Source organism: Lissotriton vulgaris, chromosome 3_1 (genome assembly GCF_964263255.1).
Source record: "Lissotriton vulgaris chromosome 3_1, aLisVul1.2, whole genome shotgun sequence".
NCBI lineage: Eukaryota > Metazoa > Chordata > Amphibia > Caudata > Salamandridae > Lissotriton > Lissotriton vulgaris.
The window spans coordinates 72,944,408-72,957,338 of record NC_141689.1 but is presented as its reverse complement, the minus strand read 5'-3'; the positions used below and the strand labels follow the sequence as shown (position 1 = coordinate 72,957,338).

Sequence of the window (12,931 nt, the reverse complement as noted above, 5' to 3'; positions counted from 1 at the left end):
CCCTACAAAATACATCCGCCAGGCTTGTATTAAAACTACCTTCTCGGGCCCCATCAGCACCAAGTCTGAGTGCTCTCCATTGGTTGACCATCAGGAAACGCATCCATTTCACGATCATCTGCCTGGTCCACAAGACTATCCATGTGACCGGACCATCCTACATTGCTAAAAAAACACTCATCTGGTACCAACCGGCTAGAACGCTAAGGTCCTCTAGCAAGCATCTTCTTACCCCGATTAATATCCGTACTGTCAGGACTGGAGGCAGATCTTTCTCATATCTTGCCCCCCTTTCTGCTGGACCTCACTTCCACTACAGCTCCGCATGGAAACTAATAGACTAGTTTGTAAAGCTCTAAAAACTTGGCTGTTCTAATTTGTTTCTTCATTCACTGGCACTCATTTTGCCTTTATTCCCTTCATGTTTTTCTCAGGGTTTAGCAAGCTCTTTGAGACCTCCAGGTGATATGTTGCGCTCTACAAAATCTTATGACTATGACTCACTCTCCCAGGGGGTCTTCCACAAAGCAGCTCGGCTGATCTGCTAGACAAGCAAATTTGACTACTGGACTCCAGTGTTGAAGGCACTTTACTGGCTCCCTATTCATGCCATACTATTGAACATTGGTTTGCCTCACTCACAAGGCCATGCATTGCAAGATATCTCCCTAGCTTGCTGCACTTCTTTTCATCTCAGGAGGGGAGAGACACCTCAGAAGAAAAAACTCACTCCTCCGACAAGCACAGGCCTTGAACATGTCATTAGCACAAAAATAACCATTCTGTGGAGCCGCTGCCAGCCCTTGGAACTCCCTTCTTCCCTCGCTAAGAGCTGAAAGCGATCAGGAATTTTTAAAACCCACCTGTTGCGGTTTGACCCAAAGTAATCTGAACACCCTTTTGCCTACTTCTATGTGTCTCTAGTTTCATCCCTATTCATCTTGCTTGCATTTCTCTAATCATTTGTAAAGCACACTTTACACCTTAGTAGGCCTTTTGTTTCATTCTGCAGGGGTGTACAGTCATCATTCTCTGGCTTCAGATGATTTATGTTTTAATCTGAGTCGAGGTACCTGTCAGGGGTGCCCACTTTCCCCCCTCCTGTTTGTGTTCGCATTGGAACCTTTGGCGTCCTGGATCAGACGAGATCCAGCTATTCATGGTATGCATTGGGCACCTGAATGGGAGGACCGCATCTCGCTTTACGCAGATGACGTGCTGCTTTATTTGACTTATCCCAAAAGATCCCTAACTGTAGTCCTTGATATATTGGTGGTTTTTGGCAGATTTTCTGGATTTACGATCAACTGGACTAAGTTCCACCTCTATAATCTGCGGGGAGGTACTCCAGACCTGCCCGTAACCGTCCAATCCAGATTAATACCATGGGACTCAAATATCTAGGGATTTTTCTCTCCCTAGACCCTGAAATTAGATATGAAAACAGGGGCGGCTCTAGGCTCATGGCGGCCCTGGGCAAGGAGCATAGGTAGGGGGTCCCGGAAGAGGGGTTAGGGTGGGGCAGAGCGCGGAGGCCATTGAAGAGGGGGGGCGGTGTTTGGAAGTGGAACTGACCCGGAGGCCGCCAAATCCCTGCCAGAGGCCACCACGCAAATATGTATCCATACTCAGAGGATTATTATATTAAGGATATATATTGGTGTGGTGGCCCCTGGGGTTTGGTGCAGGTGCACAGCTTGCACATGCCTAAGGCCGCCCCTGATAAAAAGAATCTCCTGCTCCCACTATTACGATTAAAACGAGACATGGCCAGTTGGAAATCTCTTCCCCCTCTCTTTACTAGGTAAGGCTGCTCTTTTTAAGATAATGTACCCCCCTATTTTCTTTATGTCCTTCAAAATTTGCTCAATCCTGTTCCACTGAAATACTTTAAAGAAATTGAACACCTGCAGAGGGACTTGGACGCCACGAATAGCCCTGGGTAAACTTACGTTGAAATGGTATGATAGAAGCATCAGTCTCTCAGATATAAAGAAATATTATTGGGCTGCACACCTGGCGGCTCTTAACCATGGCACTAACGGTAACCCTGATGACCCAGGCTACCGTATGGAGAAGTGGCTCCTCCCGGGTGGGAACAGATCACTTTACTCGAAACACGGCCAATTACGGCTAACGGGCCCTACTGGCCATTCAGTTAAGATTTGGCGCACCGTGAATAGATCCCTCGGATGGGAGCGTAGACTGACATTGGCCACTCCCCTGTGGGACTCTGCACAACTAGGTAACCTATGGACTTTAAAGGGGTTCGATAAATGGGACATGATTGGCATTTCACAAATTAAAGTTCTATGGGATAAAGGTGAAGTGAAAACATTTGCCACTCTCCAAAATTAATACGAGCTAACACTGAGCTGTATCGATATACGCAGGTTAGCCATGCACTGTACTCACTCCTCCCATAGGGCTCTTCCCTTCCCGAATCGTCTCCGTTAGAAGACAGGATTCTAGATGAACCCCTCCCAGATAATACCATCTCCTTAATCTATAATAAGTGGATATATTATATGGACGACCCTTACTCAGTGCCTTGCCAGAAATGGGTGGCAGATGGGGTGGAAATGGATGATGAAGACTGGAGGGAGGCAGTGTCCTCTCCTCGAGTGGTAGCTATCCCTGCACAATTAAGACTGGTACAGCTTAAAATCCTGCACAGGATATATATGAGGGGCCCCCGGGCTACTACAAATGGGAAGAGCTGAAGCAGGAGACTATCGCAGAAAATTTGGACATATAGGTACCTTTATGCATATCATATGGGAATGCACATATATTCAAACATACAGGAGGGAGGTAAAAGAAGTTATGAGGACAGTCCTCGGTGTCGCTATTCACCCTGAAATACGTAGATGCCTATTAAATATATGGGAACCAACTGACTTGAATACCCAACTAAGACAGTGGGTCACTCTGGGATACACACTGGCAAAAAAAAAAACATCGCTCCAGCCTGGGGAGCGGCGGATCCCCCCCACATTAGCGGCTTGGGAAAAAAGTATGGACTGGTGTATGTTCAGGGAAAAGACGGTATATATCGCCCGAGGCTGTCCTAGAAAGTGGTCCCGCATTTGGGCGCAATGGAACTCATATCATGGTGACTTTTGCACCCCCGCAAAGTATTGCTCCCTCCCTGAAATGTCCTTATTGTGTATAATGTGAATAATTTCTGTCTCAATTTGTCATGCTTTGATGGATATTGAGTGGATTCTGCAATTGCTTATATGTCGAAGGTTGTTTAATAAAAAGATTTATAATAAAAATAAAAAAACTTTGATGCACTCAAATTTCTCTATTGGTGTAAAACACCCTCCAAATGCCCAAAGGAGTTGGGGCTGTCAGAGGTAAGCTGGACGAACTGCTTTTGTTTTCTTCTTCAACTGTCCATCACCACCAAATATATTTTATCCTGCAGTGAAGGTGAAAGGATGGAAGACACCAGGTATGTTGCCTCTGCCTTTATTCAGTCTGACGTACTCCGGCTCCCGGCAGCAACTGCCGTTCCGAACCATCCCAAGTTCCACGCAGGGAACTCACTCGAGCCCAACACGCAACATTCCAGATCCCAACACCCCCACCTTCCTTCACAAGTCAATAATAGATGAGAAAACAATATTAACAGTGAATACAGGTTCAATGAAATGGAGATGACAAAAGTCGTTTTTTCCAAATGCATGACCATCCACCCTTGCTTCACAAAGCCACAACTAATGAGAAAACTATAATAACAGTGCATAACAGGTTCAATAAAATGAAGATGGACAGAAGTTGTGACTTCCGATGGAAGAAAGAGGCTTATAGTCTAATGCATAACGTAATCCTGAAATCTGGTTGGAGCAGCTCTCACTCTGCAAGGAACCCTTACTCCATGAATACAATCCAGGTGAACTCCCATTTTTTCATTCACGTAACTTGCTTTAGATTCAGGCACCACAAGAGGTAGGACACTTATTCCACGTTTTCCCATTCTCTAACACCACCACACGATCTTTCACTTCCATTACTCTAACTGGTGCCAGAAAAAGTGAAATCCGTATATAGCAAAAACCTAGCCTCTTGGTATTTACCCAGTCACCAACCCCAACCGGAATAACTCTAGTATAGTCAGTCCCAGAGCTGTACTTTGACTGTACTGCTGCTCTAACATCAACCACTTTGCCCAACTTCTCCTGATCATTACCCTCTCTGGGCATCCAATCCTTGTTCAACTTGAAGCCTGCAATCCTTCCCCTGAGGAGCGTAAATGGAGGCATGCCAGTGCTTATGTGTGGAGTAGTCCTTGCTGCCCATAACATGACGGCAATGGCAACCCTCCAATGTAACTCATCAACCAAAGCCAACTGAAATTGGTCTTTTATTACATGGTTCATGCGTTCTACAAAACCATTGCTTCAAGGGTGATAGAGAGAGGTGAGAATGTGTTTGATGCAGTTTTCCTTGAAGAAGTTTTGCATTTCTCTGGACACCCATTTGTACCACTGTCGGCCAAAAGTTCCTCAGGGAATCCCTCGCTTAGAAACACTTTTTTAAAGTACTTAATGATAGCTGAAGAATCAACAATATCCACAAATTTCACCTTTGGCCATTCTGACACATAATCCACTAAGACCAACGTATACTTCAGTGAGTTCCCAACGACACCAAAAGGTCCTGACACATCATAAATTAATTTGCACCAGGGCGAATTCTTCACGGTTACAGAATCAATAGGAGAGGGATAGGTTTCTTACGTTTTATCACTCAGCAGCCCCAAACATAATGTTCAATAGCCCTATCCAAGCCAGGCCACCAAAAATCCTCCTTAACCCTGCATTTCATGGCCCAAATTCCAAGATGCCCTTCATGGGCCAAATCCAAAATGTTCTTACCTATACACACTGGAACCACCAACAAACCTCCTCTGCGTAGAATCCCACCAACCATGGACAGCGCCTCCCCAACTATCTTGTATGGAATCAACTCCGAGGGCATGTACCTTGTTGTAGGGCCACCCTACAGCCACAAATGTATCTGCCATTTTGATCTCATCGTCATCAGACACAGCTTGTATCCATTCTTGCTCCGAAAGTGTGCCTTTCACAATATCCTCCACAGAACCTACCGCACATACCATTTCACGATCATCTGTCGACACACTGCTCTCACTTTCCGTTAGGGGTAACCTAGATAAGCAGTCAGCTACAAGATTCTTTGCCCCTGCCACATATTCCAGGCGATAATGAAATTCCTACATCTGTACTGCCATTTTCCTTTGCGGAGAGTAGCCCTTCCACCCCCTTTTGTGGTGAAGAGATCAATTAAAGGTTTATGGTCCGTTCTAAGAACAAATTCATCGCCCCACAAAAAAATTCTGAAATACTGCAGACCCCACCACAAGGATAGGGCTTCCTTCTCAATAGTGGAATAAGTGCTTTCCGTCCCCTTAAGGTTCTGGAGGCCACAGCTATGGTTTCTTCATGGCCATCACCTCTCTTTTGCATAAGAACAGTGCCCAAAACAACATTGCTAGCATCCGTAGAGATAATGCACAGATCATTGATATTAAATAACTAAGGGGACGTGCCTGTACAATCTCCTGTTTTATGAGCTCAAGATTATTGCTACATTCTTCGTTCCACACATACTTGACATTTCCTTTTAAGGAGCTTGCGCAGACATGCCGTTTTGTCTGAAATGTTGCTCACAAACTTGGCACAGTATTTAACTAACCCCAGAAAGGAGCAGGGCTGATCTTTGTTTATGGGTTCAGGTGTGTTTTGGATGGCTCCTGAAATATTCAATGTGGGTTCAACCCCCTTGCCTTAAATGTAGTGACCAAGGTAATCCACCCACTCCTGAAAGAACTTGCACTTGCCTTTTCTCAAAGTCAACCCACTTGACTTTACGATTTCTAACACCTGTCTAACCCGGTCGTCATGCTTAGATTGTTTTCCCATGTTTGAGAATGTCATCCTGGAAAACACGACTACCATGGTGCTTTAAAATAAACTTGGTATCAAGCGCTGGTAAACTGAAGATTTCGATGCCAGTTCATACATAATACGTATGTAGCCACAAGCCGCTTCAGGTGTAAAAAAAAAGACATGAGGTGCCTAGAATCTTTGCTCAACTCAACTAGGCGATAAGCTGAAGAAATGTCTAGTGAATTAAAAAATTTGCCACCCTCCAAGGTCGCCAACATCTTATTGATGTTAGGTAGAGGTTGGCGATCCACCCAGATATGGGAGTTAAGATCCCTCAAGTCTTCAAAAATCCACAAGGACTTGTCAGCCTTGCTCACCAAAACAATGGGAGCCAACCATTCCGACGGGCTCAATCACACACATGGCACAATCGTTCCAACTCATGATTACGTTCGCAGACTTAACGGTACCTTGCGCACCTTGTGTGTTACAGCTTTTGCTCCTTCTTTGGGGATAATGCGATGTTGAAACCCTTTTAGTTTCCCAAATTCATCTCTAAACACCTCAGGATAATTCTGAATCCATTCATTTCCTGTCAAACGTCCAACCACACTATCATCAGGTGGAGAAGCTGATGGAGGCGTGCAATAAAATTGCTTCACCTCCCTTCTTGACCAAACCATGTCTGGATGATTGGGATCCAACATACCGAGCTCTCCTTGCTCTTTCCACCCCCAACAAATTTGCACTGTCTTTCACAATATGCACATTTCTAGTAGCAAGGACCTCATAGAACTCCAGATTTGCTTCAAATTGCCCAAGGACTTCCACCTTCTTGCCACTATAAACAAAGATTCTGATATTTGACTGATACAATTGATTCCCTTCTAACTGTTCGAAGTCTCTAGCATTGGTGAACGGGGAACCAGAATCAGCTAAGAAACTACCCTTCTTGCCATTCACGATGTTATCAGTGATGTCACTGACCAGGTCATGAGTGATGCAATATGTGCGGTCATAAGCATTGCATTGCGGGGGTGCGAGTTATAGTTCGCTCAGCTAACTATAACTGCTGGATTTCACTGGTTCTGTACAAGTGAAACCTGAGCCTAACTGGAATGTCTCTGTAAACTGGGTTAAACTCAGGGATCTGCAAGTTATCTCGCATCGTGGTCATTCAGGTGGATGAAGAGGAGCCCTCTTCAGCTGGTGGTGAACCCCAGAGCCAGGAGACCGCGCTGCCAGGTCCATGGAACCTGCTCATTGGGTTAATGGATCGATGCTGAAAGCTCCTCGCTGCAAAAATGTCTTTTTTTAATGTAACCTAAGCTGAGCATCTCCTGGTACGTACATATGCCATTTATACCCCACTGATGCCCCGGTCTGCACACTGCACATCAGCACGTGCAGATGTGGAAATAAACAATGTGCGCTGCTCGAGGCAGATGTGTCACTCGTAACAGATTCGTGTGTTAACATTAACACTTTTGTTTAGTTATAAGTTTATTTATCCCTTTATCTCTAGCCTTCTGTAAATAATCTATACATTGGCACATAAACACTTTTTTCCCTTCCATTTTATCTAATGTTTGCAGTTATGTCTTGGCACGACACTCGGGTCTTGCAGAACAGTGTCCAGAGGGCGAGCATTAAAGTAATTTATGGCAGATCTTGGAAAAAATTCCAGAAATACAATGCGGGCCCGGAGTTGGAGGCCGATGTGTCGGAAGAGCCGCGTAAACATTTCAGAAACCCCGTATTTCAAAGGAGGAGCTGCCGCGCTGTAAACAGACGCGTTTCAACACTTTCCTGTGGGTCTGAAGTACAAAGGAGGCCTCTCTGTCCACTCCCGGCCTACCAGCGGCCTGGAGCCTGCACCAATGTATGGGCACTGAGAGGCACTGGCGCGCGGGCAGGCAGGACACCGTGTGCAGGAGTCCGGACAGGGTCTGCACAACACAAAACCAGACCCTGCCCTGGAACACGTGCATGCGATTATGGGGGGGCCCCAAGAGGCGAGTAGGTCACCCACAGGGTAGCACGAGGGTGGAGGGAGAACTGTGGCTATCCACTACAATGTACTTTTACCATAAAATGCAGAAACCTAGGAGAAGCAGGTTCTGTGTGCATGCCATTTTCTCTCTAAAGTTTGTGGTCTGGGCTTTCCCCCCAGGCCAACAGAAGCGTTATTCATCGAGGTTGACAAGCAAAATCACATTAGCATGAGTGCTTTCTTCAAACATTTTAAGACCGTTTCTAGTGGCTATCCACTGTCTGAGAAGGTTACAAAACCCTCTGCGAAGTGATATACCTGTTGAAGAGAAGGGCATGTCTAGGATCGACTTCACACAGGTGGGGCGTCCCTTGGTTGTTGTAGAAACACTAAGACACGTACCAGAGCCTGCCCAACTTTATAAGGCTTTACTACAGCAGACAGAATATTATCACTTCTTTTATTCTGGGAGTAACACAGACATATACTAAAAGGTAAAATAGTATACGGTGCTCCCTGATCAACTTCATACTTTCATATCAGAACATACAAATAGAATTTATGTAGAAATGGCACAATGATTTATAATTCCTACAGTAACACCTGCAGCGTAACAAAAAGATTCCCAAGGAAAATCTTCAAACCAAGGGTTGCAGCTGTAACCCCTGTAATACTGGAATTCTCTGGTTTCTGGTGAGGTGCCCCACAGTCTCAGGCATCCACAGTCCCACAGATACAGGAAAGGTCTCCATGGCCGTGTATCCTATGGACCGTAACTGAAGATTGGGCCATCGTTTGGATTTTATTGTTATTCAAAAAAACAGAATAGTTCAATTTAAGTTCTCAGCCTCCAAAAACCCCGCTCACAACCCCCAGAAGCTAGAAACATTGTTATAATGTATAATTAATAAACCTTTCTCTGAATCTCATTTCCTCAAAGTTAAAATCACAGCTGCTTCCTAAAGAGTGGGGGAGGGAGAGGAAAACTGACATCTGAGACATCTTCTTTTTAAAAAACCATTGCATTATACAGAACCAGCCATCAAGAATGTTCCCTTCATCCCCACGAGAGAGGATTTCCCTGCTCCCACATCGGACCCAACTCCAACCCCATATCCCAGAGGATCACTCCAATCTTCACCCCCCCTCCTCTCTCTCAGGAACACTGGATGACTGGCATGTAAATCCTAAACTATACACTCGTTGGTCCCACAGGTTTGGTCGGATTCCTTGCCGTTGCCCTCTGTTCTAGCAGCACGACCTCAAAATCTTAGACTCCCTCCACCCAACATGGTCCTACTTTGTGCGCCTTCCTTGGGATGCTCCGTGGGCCAGCGTAGTGTTTAGCAGGTCTACCAGGAGTCATGTGCCTCACAAGAGGTATTCTTAAATTCCAGGGTTTCTATTGAACATCATGTGTATATCTTCCTCAACCCAAGTTGGAGTACTTATTTTCTTCATTTAGTATATTCCAATCATAAATGGTGTACATCCCTCCACGTCAATCTAGAGTGAAGCACTATGAAAGGAATCTTCAGGTCTAGCTTCATTGCACCTCGTCGGCACCTGTTCCATCCTGCTGGTCACTGCTCTGCAGCCATTTTGGCTCCTGCCTTGACAGTTTCCTGAGATCTGAAGATGTTGCTACAACTTCCCTGAACCTTATTACTGCTGGTCCTATAGCTTTTGTCTGGATTCTCACTGCCTGCTATTTAGGTTTTGATCTCCTGACATCACTCCTTTATTCCCATAAATCTTTTATGATACAAGATAAAAGGCCAAAGCAATTACTGCTGTTATCAGTTTAATACCTTATGCCAGCGGTTCTTAACTTGTGGTCCGGTGACCCCTGGGAGTCCGCAGCGACTGCTTAGAAAATTAAATAATATTAACAGAATAATAAAGAGAATTTGGGGCCTAAAAATTAAGTTGGTATCCTTGACTGATTAGTGAAGCAGTGCACCAAACAGAATATAGTATGGGTGACGAGTGGCCTAAATTAAATATAGAAAAGCTCCAACCTTCCCATGACAATGTTATTTTTTTATATTTATTGGTGACTTAAACATATTTCATAATTTGTGAATATGTATAATGAATGCTTGCTTGCTTCCCTATTTTCGTCCATTCTTTTGTGGTTTAAATCATCAGAATTGCTTAGAATGGGTCCCCCGATTCCAATATTGACTCATTGGGGGGCCCCCGCATTCCAATAATGTTTCAACAGGGGGTCCCTGATTCCCGTTATGATTAAATGGGGGATCTATTGAAGTCAAAAGGTTAAGATCCACTGCCTTCTGCTGTCGACTTCCGGAGAGCTAAAAATTGGAGTTTTTATATTCCCACTTTGTAATCATTTTAAAGTATTATCCTTTAAATGTGACTTTCACCGGGAGAATTAGGGGCCGCAACAATGTTCAATAATGGCAATCCCAATTGGACCTTTTTAGGGCTGGGCAGGTGGTTATAATTTAAATGATTTGATATCAAGCTTTTCCTTTTTGACTGACTAATGAATTTATAAAGCGCTCGATTGCCAAGGCGTCTTGGCGCTAAGATAGGTTACTTATTCAAGAGCGCTTAGGAAACGGCCAGGTCGTAAGCGGTTTCCTGTAGATATTCCTGTTTTATTGCAGTCTCAGCTGGGGGGGGGGGGGGGGGGGGGGGGTGGGGGGGGGGGGGGAGAATTCCACAGTTTTGCGGCTAGATGAGCAAAGCTCTTACCACCCCATCTAGCCTTTTTTATTCTGGGCACAAGTACCAACCCTGTGTTGGTGGATCTCAGGCTACGCAGAGGATTGTAAATCAAGGCAAGGAAAAAAGGATTGTACAAAGGGAATAGGTTTTGGATGTCAATAGCACCACCTCCATATAGCGCCTTGTGCACTAGGCAGAGGGTTTTGAATTTGACTCTTTCAGGGATGGTAAGCCAGTGGAGCATTCCCGTAGTTGATTCGACAAAGTACTAGGGCTCCAATTACTGTTTTTCTTAACATAATGGGATAAACGGCAGGATTTTGCGCAGAACTTTCAAGGTGAAAAAGCAAGCAGAGGTTACTTGGTTGATTTGCTTCCCGAGCTTTAATTCACAGTCAAATGTGAAGCCTAGATTCTTAGCTTTCATCACTGGAGTCGGACAGTTCCCAGACTCCGCAGGTCACCAATGTTGACTCCAGATTGAGGGGCCCTTCCCAAACTCCATAACCTCGGTCTTATCAGTATTAAGTTTAAGGAAGTTTGCATTCATCCAGGCCATGACTGCAGTAAGACAGCCACAGAACTGGGCCGCTGTAATGTTTACCCTCTGCGAGACCGACGCCACTATCTGTGTGTCGTCAGCATATGACACCAGGTTAAATCCATGCTGTTTAATTAATTTGGCAAGAGGGGTAACATACATGTTAAAAAGTGTTGGTGACAGAGCTGACCCCTGCGCGACACCACAAGGAAGGCAAAGGTTTGCAGACTTCAAACCTTCCCAGTTGGTCTGCTGTTCCCTAGAAGCCAGAAAGGATGACAGGAGAGCTAGAGCTGTCCCTCTAATACCTTCTGTCTTCAGCCGCTGCACCAACACCGTGTGATTCACGGTGTCAAATGCTGCCGATAGATCTTGCAGGATGAGGACGGCTCTGACCCCTCATCCACCACTTTGCGAATTTCACCTGTCGCCATTATTAAGGGCGATTCGGTGGAATGTCTTGCTCTAAAGCCATGTTGGGAGGAATACATAAGTAAACTATCATCCAGATAATTCATAAATTCTATGTTGATGGCCTTTTTTGGAATTTTAGATGGTAATGGGAGACAAGATATCTGGTGGTAGTTCTTTACCTCAGCAGGATCTAGTGTGGCTTTCTTAATAATCGGCCTGATGTATTCCTTTTTCCCATCGCTGAGGCTAAATACCGGTGCTAATTAATTAATTCAAGAGATGGGTAATGTGTGTGCTGATTAGGTCAGAAACCAGGTGCAGAATTGATGAAGGACACGGGTCCAATGGCGATCCAGATTTTGTGGAGAGTAGTAAGTCATTGACTTTCTGTGCCGCTGAAACAGAGAATTCTAATAGACTACTCTGAGAATAATTATCCTCCTGGGGATCGTCATTGTTATCCTTTGTCATTGCCACAGTCTTCTGTAATTCATCATATACAGCCGGTACTTTACTTTGAAGAAAGGGCGCAATTTTATCCACAAAGTTTTGGTGCGGTTCAAAAAGGCTATCCTGTGGACATTTGGCTAGGACTGAGACTGTTTTAAAAAGCTCCTTCGAGGAGTTTTTAGCGTCGAATATTTTGAATGTATAATAAGTTGCTTTGGCCTGTTTAATGGCTTTCTTATATTCCCCTAGGGCCAAGTTATATACAGTATTAGGTTTCCCACTATAGTCCGTCCTCCAAAGCCGTTCAAGGCGCCTGCATTTGGCTTTTATGTGTCTGAGCTCAGGCCCGTACCACAGAGCTGTTGCTCGTTTTTTTTTGGGCGGTTTGGTTATTTCAGGGACAAGTTGGTCTATTGATGACCTAATCCAGTGATCGTAGTTGTTTGCTGCAGCATCAGGGACAATCCTAGTGTTAGGAGATTAGCTGCCAGTGTAGCTGTCAGTTGTTTTTTTGGGATATTTTTCCAATGGCGGAATTGGACTAAAGGAGATCTATTCCTCTGATCTTTACTGATGCTAGGACTTGCAATGTTAAAAAAGTATTACATGATGGTCTGACACTTGACAGAGCTAAATCCTGGTTATTCGTAAAAATGCCATCTAAGGTGTGGCCAGCTGAGTGTGTGGGCCCCAGTACTATCTGTTTCAGCCCATATCCTGCAAGATTGGCCATCAGCATATCCGTTTCCACATCATTATTGACTTCTAAACGGAAGTTAAAGTCCCCTAGAATCGTGAACATCGGGGTATCAGAGCATGACTCGAGAAAAGTCTGATGTGCCAAGTTGAACCGGGGCCGCGCCCCAGGAAGTCTATAAATAATGAGCCCCGGAAGACGCAAAGTGTTATTCTTGA

General features: G+C 44.8%; 1 protein-coding gene across 1 annotated transcript in view; it reads right to left on the bottom strand.

Annotated features, from left to right (window-relative positions):
* EXOC6B (exocyst complex component 6B) overlaps window positions 1–12,931 on the bottom strand; it is a 1,740,488-nt gene that overhangs the window by 1,451,143 nt on the left and 276,414 nt on the right. The gene's annotated exons all lie outside the window — the stretch shown is intronic.